The sequence below is a fragment of the Molossus molossus genome, unplaced genomic scaffold (assembly GCF_014108415.1).
Source record: "Molossus molossus isolate mMolMol1 unplaced genomic scaffold, mMolMol1.p scaffold_m16_p_1, whole genome shotgun sequence".
Lineage (NCBI taxonomy): Eukaryota > Metazoa > Chordata > Mammalia > Chiroptera > Molossidae > Molossus > Molossus molossus.
In genome coordinates, this window is record NW_023425344.1 from 76,317,474 (window position 1) to 76,344,990 (window position 27,517).

The window sequence follows — 27,517 nt, forward strand, 5'->3', positions numbered from 1 at the left end:
CAGCTAAGGTTCAAAAAAGAATAGCAAAAAAGTGCTGACGGACAAAATCATGTAAGCAATAAAACCATTGATTTCAACTAGTTTATCCAATATAACATTATAAAATTCACACTTAAATCACACATTTCTAGTTTTTGCTGGGCATTCCACTTCATTATCCTCAGACAGCGTTCATATAAAAGTCATTATCTTCCCTTCCCCAATTACCCAACCATCTATCCTTTCTCACCTGCCTACAGTAATTCTTTGTTAGCCATGCCTAAAAATAGAAAGCAGGCTTTTAATTTTCTTCACCTTTTCCTTTCATATCTAAAAATCATCAGTTATCCATTGTACCCTCTTTCACCTTATCCCTTTCTTTCCTTTACTATCAAAAAATTCCTGGCGTGGGCTCTAAAATACTATTTGACAACTAGACTACCTGCCTCTTTAATGTTCAGATCATCCAGACTCATATCATAGGCACCAACAGCAAATAAGTTATTGTGCTAAAACATGACAGAAATCTGCTGGAAATGTCCATTGGCTCCCAAATGCCTACAGAAAAAAATTTCAGAAAATTCTTTCACGCAAAGACTTTTTATATTTGAAGGCAAATATACACTTATAAAACTCAGTTCAAGTGAAACCTCTTCTATGAAGCATCTTTTTTTCCAGAGTCTAAAAAGGAAATGTATTTTTTTGTGAGAGCCATGATTTGGAACAGTAAAAAGTTCTTACAGGAATATGATTTTGGGGAAATGTGGTGATAAGCTAAGACTCAGCAATCCACAGACAATGTTAAAAGAAGTGCACAGACTCTTGGGGGGGGGGGGCGGACTCTGCTCTGACTTGAGGCCAAAGGATTTTGCTTGACAGCACCCTGACATCTGAGAGGTTGGAAGGCCCTAGCTCAACAGAATTTATTTAGAACCTTTCTTCTTTTTTCCCACTGGGGTTTCATCTACAGTAGCACCCACTGTTGCCTCAACTTGATTTGTAGTTTTTCCTTTTCTCTACCTTTGGGGGGTTTTGGTGGTAAATCCTGGTCATCAAGGGCCACACAAAATTACTCCATCATCAGCAGATGCATCAGAATTCTCATCCCAATGAAAGTCTCCAACTTGGTCTCTCTTCTTGGTCCTGAGTTGGGTGTAATTCTCCACCTTTTTATCTTTTCACCTCTTTCTTTCCATTCCCCTTTTCCTTTCCATTTGGGTCTCTGGAAGGTCAGGCCCTGCAACCAAGACCTGTGGCTTATTCTTTAGCTCTAAGATCTATGTGGCAAAGTACTTCTTCACGGGGAAGGCACTGGTTGTCCCCGGGAAGTTTTCTTTCCCATCTGGAGTGGCGGGGCTGACATCATCATCAGGAGTCTTCTTACTCTGTCTTTTCCCCAAAATGCAGTCAAGATCTGTTTTTCTCTGAGATAAAAGATCCTTCCTTTTTGTGAATTTCATATAATGAACACAATTTTTGGAGATTTGGGAATTTTCTTCAAGGCTGAAAGACTTTTTTCCCTTGTTGCCTGAGGATTCTGCTGTTTCCCGCCCATAGCAAGTGTTCAGTTCAGCCAGAAGCTGGTTAAATTCATCCTGATAAACAATCCAGTTGTCTTCATTATTGATCACAGCTCCAAGTCTCAGGTGATTATTTTTAACTTGAATTTCAGTAAGATCTGTGGCTCCTTGCACTTGAGCCCCTAAACCATTTCATTTAGACCACCTCATCATCTTCTCCAGCATCCTCGGGCCAAACTTGGAATCATCATACTCCATGTAGTATTTCTAGGATTCACAGCCTAGTTCTGCTGCCACCTCGCTCAGCCTGCATCGACAGGCCGCAGAGCCTGTGTCGGCTCGGGCCTCCAGACCTGAGCACCTGGGGCGAGCGGGCTGCCAGCTTGCAGAGAACTCGGAACCACTGGACTCACAGGCCAGGCGGACTGAAGCGGCTCCATGAAGCATTTTGATCACCCTAACTAGAAGAGACATCCTTCACTTTTCAATTCTTCTTTATTTACTGTTCACATAAACATATATATGGCACAGTAAGCAAACATACCACACTTATTTGAACATGTGTTTCTTACTTTAGCAACACAAAAGCAAAAAGAGAATAAAGCCACCTGATAGGAAGGAAGGCAAGGTTTCCTCAGATAAGATTCTATTTACCCATCATATTTGCAGATGAATTTTTCTTTTATTCCTTGAAATTAAAGAAAACTGCTTGTAGGAACCCCGGAGTATTGGGGCTCCACAACAGGGCATCTGGGCCCTTCCCTGCTTTATGTTGTAACAGACTTTGATGATGATCCTATCCTTATGTTCTCATAAATGAAGGCAAGGTCAAACGGTGTTTAACAGCTAACACAACCTTCTCTAAGTAACTCCCAGAAGTCCAATCCAGTAACTTTAGCAATCCTTGTATTAGCTAATACTGTCAAATAACCACCTTATAGCTATAAGGGAATCTGGAAAAAGTGGTTGTTTTACCCAGGAATGTTGTTTTTCTAAATAAAATTGAGTTATGTTAGTAAAGAAGAAAAAGAGACTAAATAAGGTAGTAATCTCAGCCATAGCTCTCTGCCTTTCAGGGAACTAGATTTATTCAAAATACTAACTCACTTGTAAAATACTACCCATTTAAAAACATTTTTTTATCCTTACTTAAGGACATTTTTCTATTTCTGTTCAGATAGAGTGGGAGGAAGAGAGAGAGAAAGATCGATGTGAAAGGGACACATCGAGTGGCTGCCTCCCGCACAGCCCCAACTGGGGCCAGCGACAAACTGCAACCAAGCAAGGTACATGCCCTTAGCGGTAACCAAACCCAGGTCTCTCTGGACCACGTGCCAATGCTCTAACGGCTGAGCCAAACCGGCCAGGGCTAAAATACTAGCCATTTTAGACAATCTCTATCAAAAATTATTTTGACCCATGGTTTATTGGCTTTGTTGTCTAATTCTTGCTCATCTTTGGGTCTCAGATCCTCCCTGAATTCTTACTCTGTCAGGTCTCCTGACATATGTTTTCAGGAAACACAGAGCTCTCAGTTTTGCAGTGCTTATTACACTTGCAATTTAACAAGTCTCTAATTATTTGTTTAATATCATCCATTCCCATAGGCATGTAAGCTTACTGAGGGTTCAGAAAGCATCTGTTTTGTTCATTGTTGTAACCTCAGTGTAGGCTAGTTCCTTGCACATGGAAGTGATCAATACATATTTTTTTAGTCACTGAGTGGATATGTGTTAACGAACCAGTGAATGAATCTATCAGTATCTGTCTACCTTGAAGCCTTCCTTCTCTTGTTTGGCCTTATCACTGAGTTCTCCGTACTATTAAGGCTGACACTATGCCTTGAAAGTATTTTCAACCCCTTTGGTGCTTAAATTTTTCTCACATATAAGCAGTTCTATATAAAATGTGGGTTGTGTAAAGATTGCTCAAGTACTGCTTTCCCTAAATATGTTCCTGTTTCTAACAAAGATAATTGTAATTTGTAATCTCAGCAATAATGTAGAAGCATGGATATATCCATGCAAACTGCTCTAAAAATCATTACACTGTCCCTCCAGGTCAAGTTGGTTAATATTTTACATGAGATGCATTTCTTTCTTTTTGTTATCAAAAAGGTGACTTTTATACTTGATGCTTGAGCTTTCCATGACCACCTTTGATATTGATTTTACAGGGGGAAAAAATGTATATCTCAGCAGATTAAAGTAAAATACATGAAGAGAAATGGCCTGTATCACCTTCCTCTTTCTGTAAATGCTAATGTTACTGAAGCAGAAAAAAAAAGATTATTGCCAGTTATAATAGTTCTAATTGACATGAAATAATTTCTTCAGTTTTACCAAATCACTACAAATCCAAAATTTAATTCTTTTCTAAGTTGAATATAAAAGGAAGACAGTTAATGTAACTGATTCTTTAAATATATATACGATTGCCCCCAGAGCCCGTTGGACAGATTTAAATAACACACTGAAATCCTCTTCATAAACTTAGAAAATTTAGAAGAGGTAAATTTTGAATAAGATTTTGAGAGATCTTTGAATTTGAATCATAGAGTTGTGAAAATTATTCATTAACCCTAGAGAAATGTCTACAAGGAAGATTCAAATCAATGCTACGTTCAAACTCTCTGAAGTCAAATGACCCCTATTGTCATCTAGTTATGTTCAGAATGACAAGAATATCCTTTGCACAAAAAGAGGGATCATTTCAAGGAAGTGATACTGAAATACCACAGAGCTTGAAATCAGAACTACTGAGTTATATTCACAGCCTTATATTAGCCTCAAGAAGGCCCTCAAGGATCTCACCTACCCATCGACCCTCTCCCACCAAGATCTATGCTGAAGGTCATGTTCAGAAATATGTAGTAGGTCACTGTGCAGGATATGTGTCTTTCTCTTTTTTTCCTGTGAGATTGGCAGTGAGTTGAGTCAAACAACTATTTATATTTGGAAGTTGCCTCTACAATAATATGCTAAGAGTGGGCAAAATGATCCAGACTTGCTTTTTGTAAGCTATAAATATCTTAGCATCCTATTACTCTCTTCAAAAACAGTTATGAGTATATCTATACAGAGAATTATAGAGGTGATGACAAAGAGGAATCGACTATCATAAAGATAAAAGGAGAGGAGAGAAAGCAAGGTGATTAAGACAAAAATGTTATGGAACAAGAGGAAATGAACATTGTCTAGACAGAAAGAGATACTGATAATGTTAACCACACAAACAAATAACTGTTTTCCATTTTATAAAAAAATAGATTATAGACCTCAACAACAAAAGGAAAATTGTTCATTTGAAATGTAGGAAACCTAATTATTCTCCCCTAATGTTCCTATAAACATATTTTCTGATGAATAAAATATATTTTTAAATGCCATCTACTTCCAAATTTATTATGCTTATGTTACACTAAAGAATTGTTCAAGTTAGCTTATATTTAATGTCGTTTAATAGCACATTTTTAATGGCACTAAATGCTTGTTGAGTCAAAGGGGATAAATAGAGTTAAATTGTTCTATGATCTTACATTTTTTTCAGTAAGAAAGTAAATATGTTAATTACAAAAATGCTTGTTGATTGAATAGGTGACTAGTTTTCAACCTTTTTCATCTCATGGCACACATAAACTAATTACTAAAATTCTGTGGCAAACTAAAAAATATATTTTTTGCCAATCTGCAAAAAAAAAAAATAGGTATAATTTTGATTCCTTCACACTGGATAGCTATCATTGTGTTGGTTGTTGTCATTTTTTATTTGACATTCTAAGGGGGAAAAGATTAGTATTCCTGACTAAATAGTCAGGTATTGCAAATTTTTAAAATTCTTGTGGCAAACCTGTGTGCCTGCCGTGAAAATCGCTAGAATAGATAAAGAAGCAAAAGAAGCAGAATAAAACATTAGATGAAATGGTTTCAATGGCACTATCATCATGTTTAGATGGCTAAAGGTTATAGCTATCTAAAGCATTTTTACCTCCTTAAGGAATAAAAATAATGATCACCTAAAAATAAAAATGTTAAGCCCGGCTGGTGTGGCTCAGTAGTTGAGCGTCGACCCATGCACCCAGAAGTCACTGGTTTGATTCCCCATCAGGGCAAATGCCCAGGTTGTGGGCTCAGTCCCCAGTGAGGGGCATTCAGGAGGCAGCCATTCAATGTTCTCTCTCATTGGTGTTTCTATCTCTCTCTTCCTCTCTTTCTAAAAATTAAAGATAAAAAAATTTAATAAAAATCTTAATATTCTTACTTCTTGCTTTCCCTTCCTTTGAAGAACTGCTATATGCTTTCCCTCTGTACTCTAAATAAAATGCTACTTAAATTATATTGTTTTCAGGCACTATCCTATTTTAGTATTGGTCTATCAGCCTAACAATACAAATGTACTGAGTCTTGACTAAGCGCTGGCATTAGTGTCCACCAATAATGAAGACTCAGAAACTGTGTAACCTAGGTTCAAGCCCTGGCTCATAAGTTTTGCTAATCATATGACCATAGATATATTTTATGTCTCAATATCCACAGTGGTAATATGGGTAGAATAATAACAGCTCCCACCTCCTAGAGTTGATGAAAGGATTAAATGAGTTAATATAGGTGCAATACAGACAGCATGCCAGACACATAGGTGAGCACTACTTAAATGTTAGCTATCATCATACCTCATTATAAATATTAAGTTCTTCATAGCTCAGATATTTGGATGGTACTTAATTTTTTTCCCAAAAAAAGGCACTACAAGAACTATTTTAAAATATTATATTATTCAATGTCAGAAATAAATTAATTTTAAAATGAGCATTTTAGAAAAATATCAGTATATCTGTTTCAAATGATTAAATGCACAAAGACTGACGTGGAGTTGTAACTTGATTATGAGACAAATATAATTTAACAAAAATCTTTATTAGACATGAAAAATAAAACAGCATAAAGGCCTCTATCATTTATTAACATTATTGAAGAAATGTCATGCTAAAAAAAAACTTATTTTAACCATTTTCCATGCATTTCAGGAGGATAAATCAATTCTTTTTTTTTAAATATTATTTATTGAACAATTTTAAATGCCTTTGTTATAGTTATTGGGAATCTACATTTCAGTATATTAAAGAAAATCTAATATTTCTAGTCCCAGGTTCTGGTTTTATAAAACACACTTTTTATACTTTAAGATACAACTACCTTGAGACAACTAAATCTCTGATTTATAAAATCCACAGTCCATATTAATGCCTGTATAATAGAAGGAAAACTCAGCTAAGCATGCATAAAAGCATGTAAAGAAGAAGACAAGTGTGAGAGATAAAAAGGGAAAATTCATGCTTTTATATTAGAAACGCATCTAATTCACATCTCTCATAAAGCCACTCCAAATTTGTCGAGGTATTCAGGGAAAATATAGAAAAGAGAGAAATAATAATAGAGTAAAAGCAAAATAAAATGAACAAAAAAAAGCCAACAACCCAGAAGTGAAAAGGAATATCTGGTAACTTAAATCATACAGTCCTGAATAGAAAAGAAAATTGGTATAAAATAACTCTGTTTATCTGAAATAGATAATATCAATTAGCATTAAAAGAGAGGAGACACTGTATCCTGTCTCCACAGCCTGTTCCTGGCTGAGACACCTCAGATCAATATCACACAGACTACTGGGCCAGTATTGATAATCTTTGATGTAATCAGTCATTGCTCTATTTTCCCTTCCCACCATTACACTCACATTTTAAATCATATTCTCATTTCAAAAATTTAAAATAGAAAACAGAAAAGAAAGGCTCACTCCTACCAACCTGCACAGTCCCACTTGACAGAGACAATTCCTATAGTATTCTACTGTTACTAAAACCAGTCTTAATCAATGAACATTTGGCTCATTTCCACTTTTGCATTGTTACAAACAATGACATAATAAATGAAAACATATGTATATTGTATGAGCTTATGTATAAATGTCAATAAAATAAATCCTCAAAATTTGAATTGCGAAGGCAAGGGATATGTGCAATTTAACTTTTGGTTGAATTTACCAAGTAGCTTCAGAAAGGTTTTTTTCCCAATAGTGTATCTATTTCCTCTACCCTTGCTAACGCTGAGTATTGTCTCTTTAAAATCTTATCAGAGCCCTGGCCAGTTTGACTCAGCGGTTAGAGCGTCGGCCTGCAGTCCAGAGAGACCCGGGTTCGGTTCCCGCTAAGGGCACGTGCTTCGGTTGCAGTTTGTCCCCGGCCCTGGTTGGTCGTGCGGGTGGCAGCCACTCGATGTGTCCCTTCACGTCGATGTTTCTCTCTCTCTCTCTCTCTCTCTCTCTCTCTCTCTCTCTCTCTCCCTCCCCCTCTATCTGTACAAAAAAAAAAAATGGAAAAATATCCTCGGGTGAGGATAAAAATAAAATAAAATAAAATCTTATCAGAAAACATAATTCCATTTTTCAAATTTATATGTATTTAGTTTCAAGTGAATATATGCACCTTTTCATGTCTATATTAGCAATCTGTAGCTCATTTTCTAATTGAATACTTTATCTTCTTCTCATTCTTGTTTTTGTTTTTTTAATTTATTTTTGTTACAGATGTTTCTCCTTTTCCCCCATTAATACATCCCTCTCAATACCACCTCCCCCAGTATTGTTGTCTGTCCATTTTCTTTTATAAATTCTTCTATATTAAGAAAATAGCCTTTGTCTTTGATATGTGTTTAAAATATTATTTCTTTTTTTAAATTTATTTATTTATTTATTTTTGTTACATATGTTTCTCCTTTTCCCCCCACTGATTCCCTCCTTCCCCTCCTTCCTCCCACTGTCCCCAGCTTTGTTGTCCATGTTCATTGTTTATGCATACACACATATAAGTTCTGTGGTTTGCCTCTCCCCCACCAACCCCTTTTCTGGGGATTGGCAGTCTGTACCCAATTCCACGTCTCTGGGACTACCCATTACTCAGACTGTTATTATATTCCACAAATAAGTGAGATCATATGATACTTGCCTTTCTCTGTTTGGCTTGTTTCGCTTAGGATAATACTTTCCAGGACACTCCACATTGTCTCAAATGATAAGAGATCTTTCTTTCTTACAGCTGCATAGTACTCCATTATGTATATGTTCCACCAGTATTTTATCCATTCATCTACCTATGGTAATTTGGGGTGTTTCCAGATTTTAGCTATTGTAAATAATGCTGCTATGAATATGGGGGTACATATATTCTTTCTGATTGGTGTTTCAGGCCTCTTAGGATATATTCCTAGAAGTGGGATCACTAGGTCAAATGGAAGTTCAATTTTTAATTTTTCAATGTAACACCATATTGTTTTCCAGAGTGCCTGCACCAGTCTGCATTCCTAGTAGCAGTGTACTAGAGTCCCCTTTTCTCCACACCCTCGCCAACACTTGTTGTTTGATAATTTGTTGATGGCGGCCATTCTGACAGGTATGAAGTGATACCTCATTGTTGTTTTAATTTGCATCTCTCTGATGATTAGTGATGTTGAGCATTTCTTCATATGTCTCTTAGCCATTTGTATGTCCTGTATGGAGAGGTGTCTATTTAGTTCCTCTGCCCATTTTTTAATTGGGTTCTTTGTCTTCCTTTTGTTGAGTTGTATGAGCAGTCTATATATATTGGAAATTAACCCCTTATCTGATACATCATTGGCAATGATGCTCTCCCATACAATGGGTTACCTTTCCATTGATGATTGTATCTTTCGCTGTGCAGAAGCTTCTGAGTTTGATGTAGTCCCATGTGTTCATTTTCTCCTTTGTTTCTATTGCCTTAAGTGATGTATCAGTGAAATTTCTGCTGTACGTGATGTCTGAAAATTTGTTGCCTACATTTTCTTCTAAGATTTTTATGGATTCATGTGTCACATTTAAGTCTTTTATCCATTTTGAGTTTATTCTTGTGTATGGTGCATGTAGCTGTCCAATTTTCCTAACACCATTTATTAAAGAGGCTGTCTTTACTCCACTGTATGCTCTTGCCACTTTTGTCAAATATTAATTGAGCATATTGTCTTGGGTCCATTTCTTAGTTCTCTATTCTGTTCCATTGATCTATCTGCCTGTTCTTGTTTCAGTACTAAGCTGTTCTGGTTACAGTGGCTTTGTAGTATAACCTGATATCTGGTAATGTGATCCCTCCAACTTTGTTGTTCTTTTTCAAATTGCTGTGGCTATTCGAGTTCTTTTTTGGTTCCATATGAACTTTTGAAGTACTTGTTCTTATTCTCTGAAGTATGTCATTGATATTTTGATGGGGATTGCATTGAATCTATAGATTGCTTTGGGTAGTAGGGACATTTTAATGACATTAATTCTTCGAATCCATGAACAAGGTATGTGCTTCCACTTTTTTATATCTTCCTCTATTTCTTTTTTCAGTGGCCTGTAGTTTTCTGTGAATAGGTCCTTTATTTCTTTGGTTAAGTTTATTCCTTGGTATCTTAATTTTTTTTTGCCACAATGGTAAATAAGATAGTTTGTTTTAGTTTCTCTTTCTGTGAGTTCATCGTTGGTGTATAACAATGCCATTGATTTCTTAACGTTAATTTTGTATCCTGCTACTTTGCCAAATTCATTTATTAAAATATTATTTCTAGTTTATCATTTGTCCTTTGTATTTATTTAAAGCATTTGTTTTATGGTTTAGAAATTTTCAGAGTTCTGTTTATTTGTAGTAAAGTGTTTTAGAGTATTTTTATTTAGTTTTGCTATAGAAAAGTATTTCACGCTCTGAAGACAAATTTATCTGATGTTTCCTTTATAGTTCCCCTGTTTCATGCTTTGCTCAAAAATTCCTCTGAAATTAAAGGTTATTTTTAATCCATGTTTGTCTTTAAACATTTAAATTTTTAATCAGTTTAATGTGTTTTACAGGGAAAGTAATCAATTTATATTTCTGTAACTCTTGAAAACCTGTCACTCTCTGATTATAAAGGTAACAAATAAAGAATAGGAGAATCAGCCACAAAATATGCATTGTAGGAAGACACCCCCCTCATAAAAGTAAAATATTTCAGTCAGGAGAGTAAATATTCTCATAATAGTATTTAGTGCTGTAGTTTTCCAAGAACTCCTTGGGTTCAAAGTGGGAAAAATAGGCTAGGGGCTAAGGGTGAGGCAATAAAAGAAATTTCACTGGGCACAATTGCCCTACTAGATGAGTGCATATTAGACATTGAAAACTGATCAAACTAACTTGGTGAAGGAAAAGGGCATAAAGTACAAGAAGCACAGAGAGTCCCAAGTAAGAACCCAAAAAGCCCCACATCAAGACACATAATATTCAAAATGGCAAAAATGAAGACAAAAAAGAGAATCCTACAGGCAGCAAGAGATAAGCAACAGGTTACCTACAAAGGAACCCCCATAAAGCTATCAGTTGACTTCTCTACACAAACACTACAGGCCAGAAAAGAATGGCATGAAGTAATTAAGGTTATGAAAAACAAGAATCTGAACCAAGACTTCTCTATCCAGCAAGGCTATCATTCAAAATAGGAAGTGAAATAAAGAGTTTCCCAGACAAAAAAAAAAAGAGGCTAAGAAATTAGCACCAAACTAGCACTGCAAGAAATGTTAAAAGGACTGCTGTAATTAGTAGAAGAAATAGGAAGAAAAATATAACCAAACTAAACAAAAATGGCAATAAATAAGTACATATCAATAATCACCTTAAATGTAAATGGACTGAACGCTCCAATCAAAAGACACAGAGCAGCTGATTGGATAAGAAAGCATGATTCATATATGTTGTTTACAAGAGATCCACCTCACAACAAAAGACTCACACAGGTTGAAAGTGAAGAGATGGATGAAAAAAATTTTCCAAGCAAACGGAAAGGAAAAAAGAGCTGGGGTAGCAATACTCATATCTGATAAAATAGATTTCAAAATGAAGGCCATAACTAGAGACAAAGAAGGCCACTACATAATATTGAAAGGATCTATCCAACAGGAAGATATAACTTTGATAAACATATATGCACCCAATATAGGAGCACCAAAATATATTTTAAAATTTCTGAAGGACTTCAAAGGAGAAACTGACAGCAATACAATAATAGCAGGGGACTTCAACACCCCACTGACATCACTGGATAGATCCTTTAGACAAAAAATTAACAAGGATACAGAGACTCTAAATGGTGCACTAGATCAAATAGATTTAATAGATATCTACAGAGAATTACATTCCAAAACTGCAGAATTGACATTCTTCTCAAGTGCACATGGGACATTCTCAAATATAGACCACATGTTGGTACACAAACTCAGTCTCTACAAGTTCAAGGAGATTGAAATCATATCAAGCATCTTCTCAAACCACAATGGCATGAAACTAGAAATGAATTACAACAAAAATGTTTAAACACATGGAGGCTAAATAGCATGTTATTAAACAATGAATGGGTTACCAAGGAGATCAAGGAAGAAATTTAAAACTTCCTGGAAACCAATGAACACAAAATCTATGGGACACAGCAAAAGCAGTCCTGAAAAAGAAGTTGAAAGCCCTATAGGCCTATGAAACAAGAAAAATTTCTAATTGGCTATCTAACCTCACAACTTAAAGAACTAGAAGGCAATCACAAAGAAAAACCCAGAGCCAGTAGAAGGAAAGGAAAAGTAAAGATCAGAGCAGAAATAAAGGACATAGAGACTAAAAAAAAAAAAAAAATTTCAAAAGATCAATGAAACAGAGCTGGTTCTCTGAAAAGATAAACAAAATTGATGGACCCTTAGCTAGACTCACCAAGAAACAAAGAGAGAGGACCCAAATAAACAAAATCATAAACGAAAGAAGATAAGTAACTGACACGACAGAAATACAAAGGATCATTAACAAATACTATGAACAATTATACGCCAACAAATTAGACAATTTAGGTGAAATGGACCAATTTCTAGAAACACTAGTCTTACAAAACTGAACCAGGAACAGATAGAAAACTTGAATAGACCAATAACAATTAAGAAACTTGATGATGTAATCGAGAATTTCCCAGCAAACAAAAGCCCGGACCTGACGGCTTCACATGGGGAGTTTTACTGAACATTCAATGAACTAACACCATTCTCTTCAAACTATTCCAAAACATTCACGAAGAAGGAAGGCTTCCAAACACATTTTATGAGGCCAGCATAATTCTAACTCTGAAACCAGATAAAGACACCACAAAGAAAGAAAACTACAGGCCAATCTCTCTGATGGACATAGATGCCAAAATTCTTAACAAAATATTAGCAAATCAGATCCAGCAATACATTAAAAAAAGTACTCACCATGACTAAGTGGGATTCATCCTAGCATCAAAGCTGGTACAGTATTTACAAATCAATAAATGTGATACACCACATAAACAAAATGAAGAATGAAAACCACATGATCATATCAATAGACGCTGAAAAAGCATTCGACAAAATCCAGCACCCATTTCTGATAAAAACGCTCAGCAATGTGGGAATAGAGGGATCATATCTCAACATAATAAAGGCCATATATGAAAAACCTACAGCCAACATCATACTCAATGGGCAAAAACTAAAATCATTTCCCTTAAGAACAGGAACAAGACAGGAATGCCCATTTTCACCACTCTTATTTAACATAGTACTAGAAGTTAGCCATAGCAATTAGACATGAAGAAAAAATAAAAGGGATCCAAACTGCAAAGGAAGAAGTGAAACTGTCATTATTTGCAGATGACATGATAATTGTACATAGAAAACCCTAAAGACTCCATCAAAAATCTACTAGGCTTAATAAACAAATTTGGCAAAGTAGCAAGACACAAAATTAATATCAAGAAATCAACAGCATTCTTATACACCAATAACGAACTCACAGAAAGAGAAACTAAAAGAACAATCCCATTTACCATTGCAAATATCACATGATCTCATTTATTTGTGGAGTATAATGAACAAAAAGAGATGATGAACAAAATATACCCAGAGACATAGAAAGCAGTATGATTCAGATTGACAAACTTAGAGGAGGGGGGTTGGGGGGTAATGTTGAGATAAACCAAGGAACTTATATGTATGTATGCATAACCAATGGACATAGCCAACAATGCTGGGGTGTGGGGGGAGATGGGGAGGAGGGTGTCTGGGGGTAAAAAAAAAGAGAAAAAAATGAATTAAATAAAATGTATAGCAGCTGGGGAGTGTGACAGAGCGAGATGATGAATATGAAGGTCTTTGATTTGCATTTCCTATCCTTTTCCATATGTTTGAAATATTTCTTAAACCCAAGATTTAAAATGATGAATGAAAAAAGAGTATAACAGGGACTAATATGTATTTGTTTGTCTTTTTTAAGATGATAAGGATTCTATAATTGTGAAATAGACTCATAATAAAGAAAAAGATCAATAAATGTCTAAGTAAAAAATTTTAAACTTTTATATGAAATGATTATTGAAAAAAATTTAAAGATGAACAATAAATTCCAATTAGCAATTAACCATTGTTAGTAGTAGTATAGTTGTTGTTAATGAATTCTCTATAGTACTTGAATATATCTCAGAAAACAGAAAGCAAAAATTTAAATTCTACAATAGAAAAGGGAACAGGGCATGATTGGTGCAATTTAAACAAATGATCCAATAAACAAAATTCAATGATCAACTAATAATCAAAATATTAAAAATTAAAATATTCACTAGGCATTGACCAAATGCTAACATGGGAGGCTTCCAAGCACCACTCCTCCTCCTACAAACACATCAAACATATAGCTAAACAGAACAATTCCCTCTGATCCCTCAACTAGATCCAGAAATTAGCTGAACAACCACACATTGGATGAATGACAATGTACCCACATCAAAATGGTTAGGAAAGGCTGAGACACTCTCACCATAAACTCCACTCCTGGCACAGGGTCAAACGATCAGGAAGGAACCCCCAACTCCTAGCTTCTCCCTGAGGAGTGAAGGGTTTGGACTCCACAAACAGTACCCTAAGTTTTAAGACTCCCACCAGATGGAAGGGTTCCCAAAACACCTATTTCTAAAAGACAAAGCTTATATCCATAAGACTTACAAGACTACCAGTAAGAAGCAATTCTTAAGGGGTGCAGAACTCACCAGGGCTATTCCCCTAGGGCTCATTGCAGAAAGGGTAGGCAAAATCATCTATCTCCTAGTCTTTTCATGGCAGATGTTGATCTACATACTTTTTAAATTAAATTTATTGAGATGACATTGGTTAATAAGATATACAGATTTCAAGTGTACAGTTCTATAATACATCATCTGTATATTGCATTGTGTGACAACCACCCAAAGTCAAATCTTCCATCACCATATTTTTGACTGACTTTTTACACTTGACTACCAAGACCTCTGCCCCACCTGCTGGCCAGGCATCTAACTGAGCAGGTACTAGGGGTTGATTATGATTCTCCCAGAATCCTGGAAGCCAGTGAATAGCACTCCCACAATTTCCCTCCAGTCACTACGATAAATATATTCCTATGGATGTGAGGGTACAATGCATTATTTTACATTCTTTACTTCATTACATAGCACACAAAAACTGAGATGAATTCCTTTTTAAATTATTGGTAATATCACTTCAAAATACAACTTATGTATTCTGAAACTCTCGGTCATTTTATAATCAGGTTTTATTATTTAAAATAGAATATAAATTTTAAAAATTTTGAGTATAATTTTTATTCCAACCAGTGTTTGATTCAAAATAATATATTTATAAACAATACATTAGATTTGGTTGTCAATATATTAGATAAGGTTGTCAAAACAACTCTAAAGCTTTCATTTTGGTAAACCAATACTTTTTTTTGCTGAAAAAAGGGTGCTTTTTTTTTTTTTTTTTTTTTTTTTAGGGGTGGAACATTTTACCTATGATCTCTGAAAGGGCACATTTGTAGAGCACATCTGAACATACGATCCATAAATAGAGATACTGGCCCTCTGGAATCCCAACAATTTCATTATTCGTTGCAATTTCAAAGGCCTCTTGGAAAATGTGGCTTCCCGGTTTCCTAGCCTTCTCAAGTCCCTTGTTAAAAATATCTGCAGGCATGCAGTCTTCATCTGGGGTTCTAATTTGATCTGTCATCCCCAGCTACAGTGAGTCTCCCGCGCTCTGGGAAAGACCAGGCGGCTGTGTGGATCTGCTCCTGACTGCGGGTGACTCTGCTGATTCAGCCTCCTCCGCAGAAGGGCAGCCAGTCTTTGTCGGGTCTCGTGCACTGAAGATGCCCGACCCCTGGGAGGATGTGGCTGCAGGAGAGTGGGCAAACCTGAGCTGCTGGCCCTCTTAGGCTGAGCTGAGATTGGAAAGGGGCTGGGTGAAAAAAAGGTGCTCAATTTTTAATATTCTTAGTATCCTCATTATTCCTTGATTCCTCCCCTTTTTCCTTCCAAAAGTTAGTTAAAAACCATTGCCTTGCTTTTCCCTTTTTCCAAGCAAAATATATATATATTTTTTAATCCTCACTCTAAGATATTTTTTCCATTGCTTTTGCAGAGTGGAAGGGAGCGGGGTGAGAAACATCAATGTGAGAGAGATGCATGATTGGTTGCGTCTCACAGGATCCTGACCAGGGCAGGGATTGAACCTGCAACCCAGGTACATACCCTTGACCAGGAATAGAACCCTCGACCCTTCAGTCTGCAGAAGAACGCTCCAACCGCCAAGACAAATTGGCCAGGGCTCCAAGTAAAATATTCAATTTAGTATTACAAAACATCCTGCACTCTGAAAGGCCAAACAATGTAATATTATCTAAGATCTATGAAAATTTGATTTTTGAAGGCAAATCAAGTAATCATTTTTAATCTATACTATTAAAACCTAGATAATACAAATTAAAGTTGATGTATGGTGCCACTTGACAATGTAGGAAAGCTCTAATCAAACAATATATTACCTGTAATGTTGCTGAAAAAAAAACTAATAATTAATGCAGTATATTTCCTACTCTGGGTTTTATGAATATGCTTTATTCTATGTTTTATTAAGTATAAAAAATTGCCTCTTCTTTTAATCAATAAAGTTAATAAAGATACTTACTTCTCAGACTGTATCTGCATTTCATTATCATTTCTGCATTTTCAGCACTCATCTAGTTCAAATGGTGTTGCCACATTAATCAGTAATTACATCATCATTTAATGATGTTTCTAAGCATCAAAAAATACTCATAGTATAATTATATAGTGCTTTTTTATATATAAAATACAGAAGATAATCAAATTACATTTAGATGGGCAGGGAATTGTAAGTATGACTTGGAATCAAAACACATGCTCTTTATTCTCCCTGTTAAATTTAAAACATTAATTTGAACAAATTAAGTCAAATTATTTCTTAGGGACAGTAAATGAATTTAATATGAAAAACTAAGGATCTAGCTTTGTGGATTAATATATTAGTTTTCAAATGCTATGTAACATTTGTCACAAACTCAGTAGTTTAAAATAATGCCCATTTATTAGCTCACGGTTCTATAGTTTAGTAATCTGGGGTGGGTATGGCTAGGTTCTATTCTCAGGGTACCAGAAGCCAAAAATCAGTGTGTCAGTTGGGTTGGGCTCTTAACCTGGAAGCTCAGAGGAAGAGTTTACTACCAAGTTAATTTAGGTTGTTGGCAAAATCCATTTCCATGCAGCTGTAGCAAGGCCTTATTTCCATACTGACTATTAATTGAGGGCCTGCTCAGAGACTCTCCAAATTCCTGTTCATGTGGCTGTCTTTACCTTCAAAATAGCAACAACCTATTCAGTTCTCCTCAGAATTCTAATTTCTATGGCTTCTCCTCTGCCCCAGTTGGAGAAAGTTCTCTACTCCTAAGGTTTCACCACTGGGCACACTTAGATAATCCAGAAGAATCTCCTTTTTTTTTAATAGAGTGAGAGGAAGGGAGCGAGGGAGGGAGAGAGAGAGAGAGAAAGATTGATGTGAGAGAGACACATCAACTGGTTGTGTCCCTCACAACCCCAACCATGGCTGGGGACCGACCTGCAACTGAGGTACGTGCCCTTGACCGGAATCGAACCCATGACTCTTTGGTCCATGGGCCAATGCTCTAATCGCTGAGCCAAACTGTCCAGGGTGGGTCAACTGTGCCATATATCAATATGTAATCATGAGAGTGATAATTCATTATATTCACAAATTCTAGGGATTAGCACACAAAATCTTTGGGAGACATTTTAGAAACTCCACCTACCATAACCAACAAATCAAATATCGCTGGCTATGAATAGAGGATTATTTTCAAGATGAGAACAACCACTGTGTATTAATGGTTAACACATATTGAGAGCTATAGCTAGAGGGACTAAAATTCAGTAAGTGAACCAAAAATATCTTTATAAGCTGTTACTTAATAATGGGCATATATTTATTAATTTAATGCCCTTATAGTATTTAATTTCATATTCCAAGTAGCTGACTAAAGTACTCATTGAAAATCTGTTATAAAGTTACACTGTCGAAATTATTACAATTATAGACAAGATATTTGAAAGTATACAAATATGATTGTTCATTAATGATTGGGCACAACTTATAGCACTTAAAATCCTGCTTTCTATTTTCTTCTAAGTATGATAGATATAGGTGTTTCATGGCTCTGGAGGAAAATGAATAAAAAATCCCCAAAATTACTACTATATTAAAATCAGAAGACCACACCAATGCTATTCTTTGATTCTGACACTATTTCCTTAAATATATGAAACAAACATCTGTTATTTCTTTGATATGAGTATTGGTTACTTTCTAAGTTACTATTTTCTTATGATGAGAGTAATATGTTCTTATTAAAGAAAATCAGTTATCCTTGTTACTCCTTCCCTCTAGGTTTAATGATCCTAATGAAGTACATTGTTTAACAGTTCCTTCAGAAAAAAAGTATGTTAGGTAAATACTTTGTTTTTGAAAAATGAATTTGTCTTCTCAGTACTCTAAGGATATTAGCCCACTGTCCTCTGGTTTGTTTTTGAAACTGAAAATTATGTTGTTTTGCTAAACATTTTACTTTGGTATGTTGTCATGACTATAGATTGGCTCATTAACATTTTTTTTCAACTTCCTTTTGCTCTGCCTTCCTGCATTTTGGAGACTACAAAGCTGAAAACTCTATTTCCTGGAAACTTTCACCACTAGTGATCCAAACATGATTTGTTTTTGCCATCCAAATGCATTTACGTAAACTTGAATTTGGAATGAGAAATGTGAATTGAGAGACAGTGCATGAGGAATTATTTGCTGGGTAGAATATTTTAGAGGCAGTGTAACTTAAACTGTCAGGTGCAGGAAGGCAAAATAGCTTGAGCATGTGGCTTCCTGATCAAGAAGCAGTATCTAGGTTCTGGGGCCAGCAGCTCTAGTGGAAACTTCACACATAGGCAGGTGAATTTCTAATTGTACATGAGCAGCAGTTTATGTGGCAGCCTAGTGCTGAGGTGAATTTTGAGATACCTTCCTGGAAGTTCAGCCTAGAATCATTTATTGGTCCACTAACACTGATATAAGCCACTAATGTGCTATAATAAAACTGTTCTGTTTAAATTATCTAGAGAATTTCTTTTTCTCTACAGCTGTATGTAATCTTATATTTTTCTCTGCTTTTGGGGATAATCTTTTATTTGATATTCTATTATTTCACTATGATACACCTAGGTGTGTATTTATTTTTTACTTATCCTCATTGAAACCTGATTCAGTGACCTGAATCTGAGAATTTACATTTAATTTATATTGGAAAAAATGTCGGCCATTACCTCTATAGATACTATCTCTCTCAAATTCTCACAATTAACTCTTTGTGGAATTCCTATTAGATGCATTCTGGGAATTCTCATTCATTTCTCCTATCTCTCTGTTACATTTTTAAACTAGTTATCTCTTTAGTATTTGGAGTGATTTCTTCAGTGCTACCTTCCAGTACACTGATTCTCTTCTTAGCTATTTATCAGTTTTAGCTGTGGTTCTACTACATGTAACAAAAGCCCTATTAAAGTGCTAACCAAATAGAAATTTATTTTTATCACATAACATGATATCTGAACATTGTCAGCCCAGGGCTAATGCAGCAGCTTTACAATAGCATCAGTGCCCAAGTTCTTCCTATTTTCTACTCTGCCAACCTTAACATGTGGTTAATTCTCATGATTGCCTTGTAATAGCAAAATGGATGCTTTACTGCATTCCTTCTGTTTGCTTTTCAGTCAGTAAAAAAAAAAAAATTACAAAGAAAAAGGAATTATCGTTTGCTCTTTGGCCAAAATGATATCACAAGGTTTATCCATGGCTATAAGGATGCTAAGAAATGTAATTTTTCTAATGACCATATTGTCTACACAAACACAACCAGGGGTTCTATTAAAAAGGAAAAAGAATGTATATTAGGAAAACAACTGGAAATATTTGCCACACACATAATTGAGCTCTTTAAAATGATTAATTTCTCTATATTTTTATTCTTAAGTTCTATTTTATTTCTTTTCAATCTGCTGTTCTTTTTCTACATTTTATTTTTAGTTCCTTAATTTATGCCTTTAATCATTTAAAATTCATTTTAATAGCTTTTATATCATGCTTTCATTATTGACATTTTCAGGTACCTATCCGTGCTATCTGTTGTGCCCCCTGGGTCACATCTGTGGGGGATTATTTCCTCTTTGATACAGTACTTGTGGACTGTGAGATCATCACTGGCAAAAGCTTATCTGTGGAGATCTTGGTCATCCAGACCTAAGAACATGTTCCTTCAAGGTAATTTTTTATTTTTCTCACAGGAGTTCTACTTCAGGGATAATTTTTAAATTGATTTCCTAGCATAGGGATACCCAGACCTTGGTGGTAGTATAAATTAAGATCACAAAGCTATGTGAGGCTTAAGACCAATAGTAGAATTCTCAGAGAAGTTACTTTTAATTCTTACGAGTTCAGATGCCAACAAAAATGTTTCTTGTCAAATTCTTTGGTTGGTTGATGAATTTTTCTGGTCCTCTCTTTCATTGAGGGCTTACTCCTTTTAATTTTCTGGCTATGCATCGCTTCTCAGCCTTTTGACTAAGATCAAGTGTAATTTTCTGGCATTGTGCTGTCTCATTTCCAACTTCCCATATCATAGAGCTCCAAGACTACATATTTTCTCCCTGTATAGTGGTTAGAATGCATCTACTAAATCTGCACTTCCTATTCCTCTACACCCTCCAATCAGGCTACACGTAGTAATAGATGGTACTTAACAACACAGTGTTTTTCAATGGCCCTACTTTTTCTAATCCTTGATAAATACCCTTATTTTCTTAAAAGGTCATCTTTACAATATTTGTTATAATGTACCTAGTATTTCGAAGCTTTCATTGCAAAAGAGTTTCAAGTGAAATAATCTGACATTATATCTGAGGTTGGAATCCTTTGACATACAGGGGTGGCAAAGTAGATTTACAGTTGCAAGTACACAAAACACAGTTTATTCTTGTATTATTAATTATTGTATTGTTTACCATATAAACAACTCTAAACCTATTTTTGCCTACCCCAGTTTTCACCACTAAATTAGTTTTGTGATTTTGTGTCTTGATCATGTTATTATATGAAAAATGTGCCTATGGTCAACAGATCTTATGGCCAGGATCAAAGATGGCTGAGGAGCTCCTGCTTAATTATGTCATTCTGCTTAATTATTTGTAGATGAGTTTAATTGTTAAAAGTATTACTTAATCCCTAATATTCTCAGTTTATAAACAAAATACTTTAATAATTTTTTCAAAAAATTAATAAGTAGCAAGTTAGGATAGAATGAATAAATATATTATCTATTATTAAATTAGTTGAAAAATTAAAAACTAAAATTAATTCTAAAGTACCTTAAGAGTCATCATTATTAATTAATTTTTTAAAAAGAGAAAGAGTGAGGGGCTAACTTGTTCTAAGTCAGAACTAGATTGAGAGCTATGTGAAGCCCAGATAGACCATTCAGTGACCCAAGAAAACAAACATTCCCATGCATTTTAAACAGATAAGATTTTGATATATTTTAAGCATTTAGATATTTTTTAAGCATTTAGATGTTACTTAAAATATTTATTTAGATTAGGGATTGAATGAGTAAGAAGGGCAATCATTAATTAGCAAGGTTCAACCTTTCTTTTTCATCCAGAATATTTTATCCATGGCCCTAAACTTGCAAAACTTCACTCAGCAGCCAGATTCCTAGTAGTTACCCAGGCCCTGCCATTTTAGAAAGCAATTTTGTGATTGTCTAATGTTATTAAAGCATAACTCTTAGAAGTATTGATTTGTCCTCTAACAACAAAAACTAATCAAATACAATTAAGTAATTTCTGAGAAGAATTCAAAATAAATGGGATCATTTTAAAACTTTGAACATGTGATATAAAAATTAGTTATTTAAGACTTTGTTGGAAGCATTTAATGGACCCATTATTCTCTGGGGTTACCAATTCATGCAATGATTATCTTAATGACTAATCTTTGCTGTAAGTATGTGTTAGTCCTGCATTTCTGTGATATATATCAATTTGTCTTATCTCCCTAAGTACTTTTTTGCAACTTTGTTAACAAATCATTGACATACAGTTAACTTCACATACTTAAGTGTATAATTTCAAAAGTTTTAACATATCACATGCATAAAACCATCACAATCAAGATAATAAACATTTTCAGCCCCCATAGTTACCTTACATTCCTTTGTAAGCCATCCTATCTTCTGCCCACATCCATATGTAAACAGTGATCTGCTCTCTGTGACTATGCATTAGTTTCAGTTTTATAGAGTTGTATAGAAATGGAATCATATATGTAATATTTTACTTCTAGCTTTCTCACTCAGCATGATTTTTGAGATTCACCATGTTCTTGTGTCTACCCATATTTCATTCATTTTACATTTGTAGTATTCCATTGTATGGATATACTAGGCTGTTGATAAGAACATTTGGGTTGTTTCCAGGTTTTGGTTAATAATAATGATTTTGGTTAATAGCACTGCCATACCAACCTCTCATTTCTCTTAAATAAATACTGAAAACTATAATGTCTGGGTCAACGGAAGGTAAATTTAAAATTTTTGGACTTTTGAAGAAACTGCCAAACTGCTTTCCAAAGTGTTTGAACATGATTATCTCTTTATATACTTATTTATATCGTAATTATATCAATATTTGAATATTTTTCTCTTTAGAGGCCAAAAGCCTCTGAATTACTAGGCTAAGAAAAAGGTTGAGAGACTAATGATTTTTTTTAATCCTCACTTGAGGATATTTTTCCATTTATCTTCAGATAGAGTGGGGGAGAGAGAGAGAGAGAGAGAGAGAGAGACATCAATGTGAAAGAGACACATCAATTGGCTGCCTCCTGCATGACCCTGACCAAGACGGGGGACGAACTGCAACTGAGGTACATGCCCTTGACTGGAATCGAACCCTCGACTCTTTGGTCTGCAGGCTGACGCTCTAACTGCTAAGCCAAACCGGCCAGGGCAAGCTTAATGACTTTTAAGAAAAAACAATGGAGAAAAAAATTGGGAATCTATCATAACATCAAATTATAGGTAGAATAAACATATGAATAAAAAAGGATTTGTTTCAGACAATATTAAAATAAACAAATACTGTTTCTCGGGGCTTTTTTAAAATATTTTTTAAAGGCATTAATTCTACTTTTGGATGAGTTATTCCAGAGGAAACATCATCATTATCTTTGTGCCCTAATGCTATCACAGTGATAACAACATAGCAAGATCATAATAGTGTTTTATTAGAATCAGAATCATGAACTTGGGTAAGCTAATACAAGAGACAGAATGTATAACAGTACATATATATTAAGAACTTATAAGGTAAAATATTTTATGCCACAATTGGGCTCTAATATGCAATTTTTCTTACTGCTATTTCTCAGCATTAAGTCTTCAGATCAACATTGTTCTTTCTTTCTTTCATTTCACAGTCTTGTAAATATACAACAAAATGTTATTAAAATATTTGAGATGTGACACATTAGAAAGACAATGACAACTGAAAGAAAAAATAAAACAAAGGACACTATGAAAAACAACCTTATATGCAAAATAAAGTTAGACATCACATAGGAATGAAAGTAAAAAGTTAACTTAATTAAAAATTTAGCCAGTACACAGTTCATCTATTTCACTGTGGCAAGCCATCAAGATAATTATGATTCCATGAATGCAATCTAATCTCAGGCGAATGCTAAAAAGTCTGTCTTCCAATTAGCACATTAGTGGGACTTGCATAATTAAATCAATTGGATACCAGTAGAAAGAAAGCCCCCTAAGTGTGCACTGTGAGACTCATATGAAGAAACAGATGTAATCATGTATTTACAATGCACATTAGGAAATTGTTGGCAAATGTTTTAAAAGGTGATTTTTTTCTTTGTATAGAGCAAATCAAAGGTCTAGAAAAGGTCTTAAACCCTGGTGAAATGCTCAAATGTGCAAATTCAGATTTTAAAAATCCACTCTTAATGCTTCTGTTATAATCAAGCAATAATGCCTTAAAAGCATATTTCTAAACTTGGATGTGGGACCATAAAAATGGGTAAATTAATTTTCTAAATATAAATGCCATATTAGAAGGTAATTTGAAAGTCCTCTGAGATATTTATCATTAAATTACATGCTTCTTCCTTTGTTCTCTACAGTTTGGGGAAGTGCTTTACTTTCTTTGAACATCATTCCCAGACTAATCATCATACACATTTAAAAGTTAAGTATATCTTAATTTGTAAGTTTTAAAATACTTTTTAAAAACCATTTTTAAAGGTTTTAAGAGCAGATAAAACAATTAATAGAACACATAAAATGTCATTTTTCCTATTATTACTTTTGAAATAATATTTCAAAAAGTTTGCACATGTTTACTTTCTACAGAGAGATTCCTGTGTTCTCTTAGTTTGGGTATAAAGAAGAGAAAAGAGAAAAATTGTGAACTAGGACACAGCAGCATCTGGGTAAATGTTTTCATGAAAGATATTTTGCACTTGTTTCAGTGGCTTCAGATTCATTGAGAGCCTCTATTTCTGCCGGTATAATAAAAAAGAGTGGGAGTAGAGATGCCAAAAGAGCAACTAGTAAAGGCAGAAAGTATGCCCAACCAAATAGGAAATAGTACCGATGAAAGAAGATTGTCTTTATACATCAGCAAATATGACAAGATCTGTTTTCTTTGAAAGCCGCATAGTACTGAAAAGAAGCTTTGAAAAGAGAATCAAGAACTGATTTCTAGTTCACCATCTATTACTATGTAACTGGAACATTAGGGAAGCCCCCAAATCAAATACTACCACAGCAAAAATGACCTTGATAGTTAAGAAGTTCTGTCCCTAGCCCTGACCCATTTGGCTCAGCGGTTAGAGCCTCAGCCTCGGAACAGAGAATCCCAGGTTCAGTTCCCGCTTAAGGGTACATACAGTTGCAGTTTGTCCCCGGCTCCAGTTGGGGTCATGTGAGTGGCAACCAGTCGATGTGCCTCTCTCACATCATTTCTCTCTCTCTTTCTCCATCTCTCCCTCCTGCTCAATCTGAAGATAAGTGTAAAAATGTCCTCAGGTGAGGGTTAAAAACAAAAAGAAGTTCTGTCCCTTAAGAATTGATCATTACCTATGAGGTAGGTAAAGAGTTGACATCACTAGATATAGTTTATAAAAAATGCAGATCATGGCCAGCTGGAATGCTCAGTGGTTGAGCATTGACCCATGTACCAAGAGATCACTGGTTCAATTCCCAGTCAGGGCACATGCCCAGGTTGTGGGCCAAATCCCCAGTGGGGGGCATGCAGGAGGCAGCCAATCAATGTTCTGTCTCATCAATGTTTCTCTCTCTCTCTCTCTCCCTTCCTCTCCCTCTTAAAACAATAAAGAAAAAAATTTAATACAGATTATTCACATGAACTGAAGTATAGTATTGTTCTTAAAAGGATGCTTTGGCATTTTTAAATGCTAGGAAGAAAAGCCTTCTGGGATAAAAGGAGTATGTTCAAATTGAAATACAGGGATGAATCTACAAAACACTTAAAAATAAATGTGAAATAACCCTACCAAGACTTCTGTTATCAGCTAAAAAGCATGCCAGCCATTTTTGTTAACACAATTTTAATATTGACAGTGTAGAATTTCCTTTTACATTGCTGCTACATTCAATCTGTTTGCCTATAAAGATTATCTTTATTAGAAACTGGTCCATTTACCAATTTTTAAGAAAAAAAAGAAGAGCAAAGATGAAAAAAGTACAGCTGGACTCAGGCATAAGAAGGCTGAGGAAATAAGAGAAGAGTGTAAATAAGTTAAGAAAAATAAAGCTAAGGTCCAGTTCTCTGGATCGGCTAAAAACCAGAAGGAAGAGCAAAGTAGGTGGGATCAAGTCTGAGAAAAGACCTGGAAGTCTTAAAAAGATGAAAAACAAAGTTTTTTCTGTGACAAGGTCATCTAAGCAAACCCTCCTTTTTCTAAGAAATCTCTTTACAATGTTTTCTATAAGTCATATAAGTCACTTAACCTTTTTGCTCCTTATTTTTCTCATTTACTAAAGGTAAAAATGTTACTTTAAATGTTCCCTAAGGTCTCTGCCATCTCTAAAATGCTGTTATTTTAAGTAGTTATTCTTTCTTTAAACTAAATCCTCATTAATAGGTCTTTGTGAATGCATTTTCTATACTTTGGGATAATATTCTTGAAATGGGTTACCAAACTCATAAATGCACAAGCAAGGAAATACTCCAGAGTTTAAAGCATTCCTATACACATAATTATAATGCCTTAAAAGACTCTTTGGAAAATGCTCATTTTGCATGAGAAATGATCATCAGGAATAAGTTTTAAGTTTTAAAACAGTATCTTTATAAGAGAAGATTCCAACTAAAATATTTCCTCCTTAATTGCTCCTTATAATTCTACACCTTGAAAACTTCTCAGACTTTTATACTTCTACCATTACTCTGGTTTCAGCCATCAATAAAACAAAGAAAATTGAAACAGTATTCTAATATTACTCTATCATAATCCCCAAATCTATTCTCTCTCAGTTAGTCAGACTTAATGTTTTTAATGTCAAAACTGACTTTTAGCATCTGCTTTGGGTGTCAAGAGCTGGAATGAGTGTCATTCTCACCTTAACAATAAAAAAAAAAGCCAATGTATATGATTATAATTTTTCCTAAACTTTCAGATAGCCAAAAGCATAGGGCAAAAAAATTAGCCTAAAATGTAAAGAAAGACAGGTGTCCCCCACAAAAGATATGTCATAAGCACTGATTTATCTGGGATGGACCACATAGGAAGAAGAGAGGAAACAACATACAAGCTGATATGAAGAATTCCTAATGAATTGCTGAAAGCGTAGTTTGGTCTAGTATGAGAGTGTAGAATACCAGGGCTCCACAGACACAAGAGGGATTGGTACACACTTGCAGGCGTTCACAGGAGAAATGGGGGAGAAATCAGTTGCCACTGGGTAAGCAGAAGCTCTACCCATATCATTCTCCCTTATGGAACAAAAGTCCTAAGCTGAAGGAAGAACAGTAAACCCTCTCTGGGGCACAGGTGAACCTCTGTTATGACTGAGGGAGAGACAGGAGGGGGAAATAGTCCTCTCTGTGAATGGGGGTGGGGGGTAAAAATAAAAAATATGCTGCAGATGCTCTTCCCAGCTGGTGTAGTTCAGAGGATTGAGCGCAGTCCAATGGAATGAAAGGTCCTGGTTTGATCCCCAGTAGGGGCGTGCAGGAAGCAGCTGATTGATGTTTCTCTCTCACATTGATATTTCTATCTCTCCCTTCCTCTTTCTCTCTAAAAAATCAATAATTGTTTGCCTGGCCCATGTGGTGCAGTGGTTGAGTGTCAACCCATGCACCAAGAGGTCACCAGTTCAATTCCCAGTCAGGGCACATGCCCAGGTTGTGGACCATATCCCCAACATGCGGCATGCAGGAGGTGGCCAATTGATGTCCTCTCTC

At 35.2% G+C, this 27,517-nt stretch overlaps 1 pseudogene; it reads right to left on the minus strand.

Moving 5' to 3' along the window:
• Positions 1 to 902: 902 nt before the first annotated feature.
• LOC118629522 lies at positions 903 to 15,614 on the minus strand (annotated as a pseudogene).
• Between the last annotated feature and the right edge of the window lie 11,903 nt (positions 15,615 to 27,517).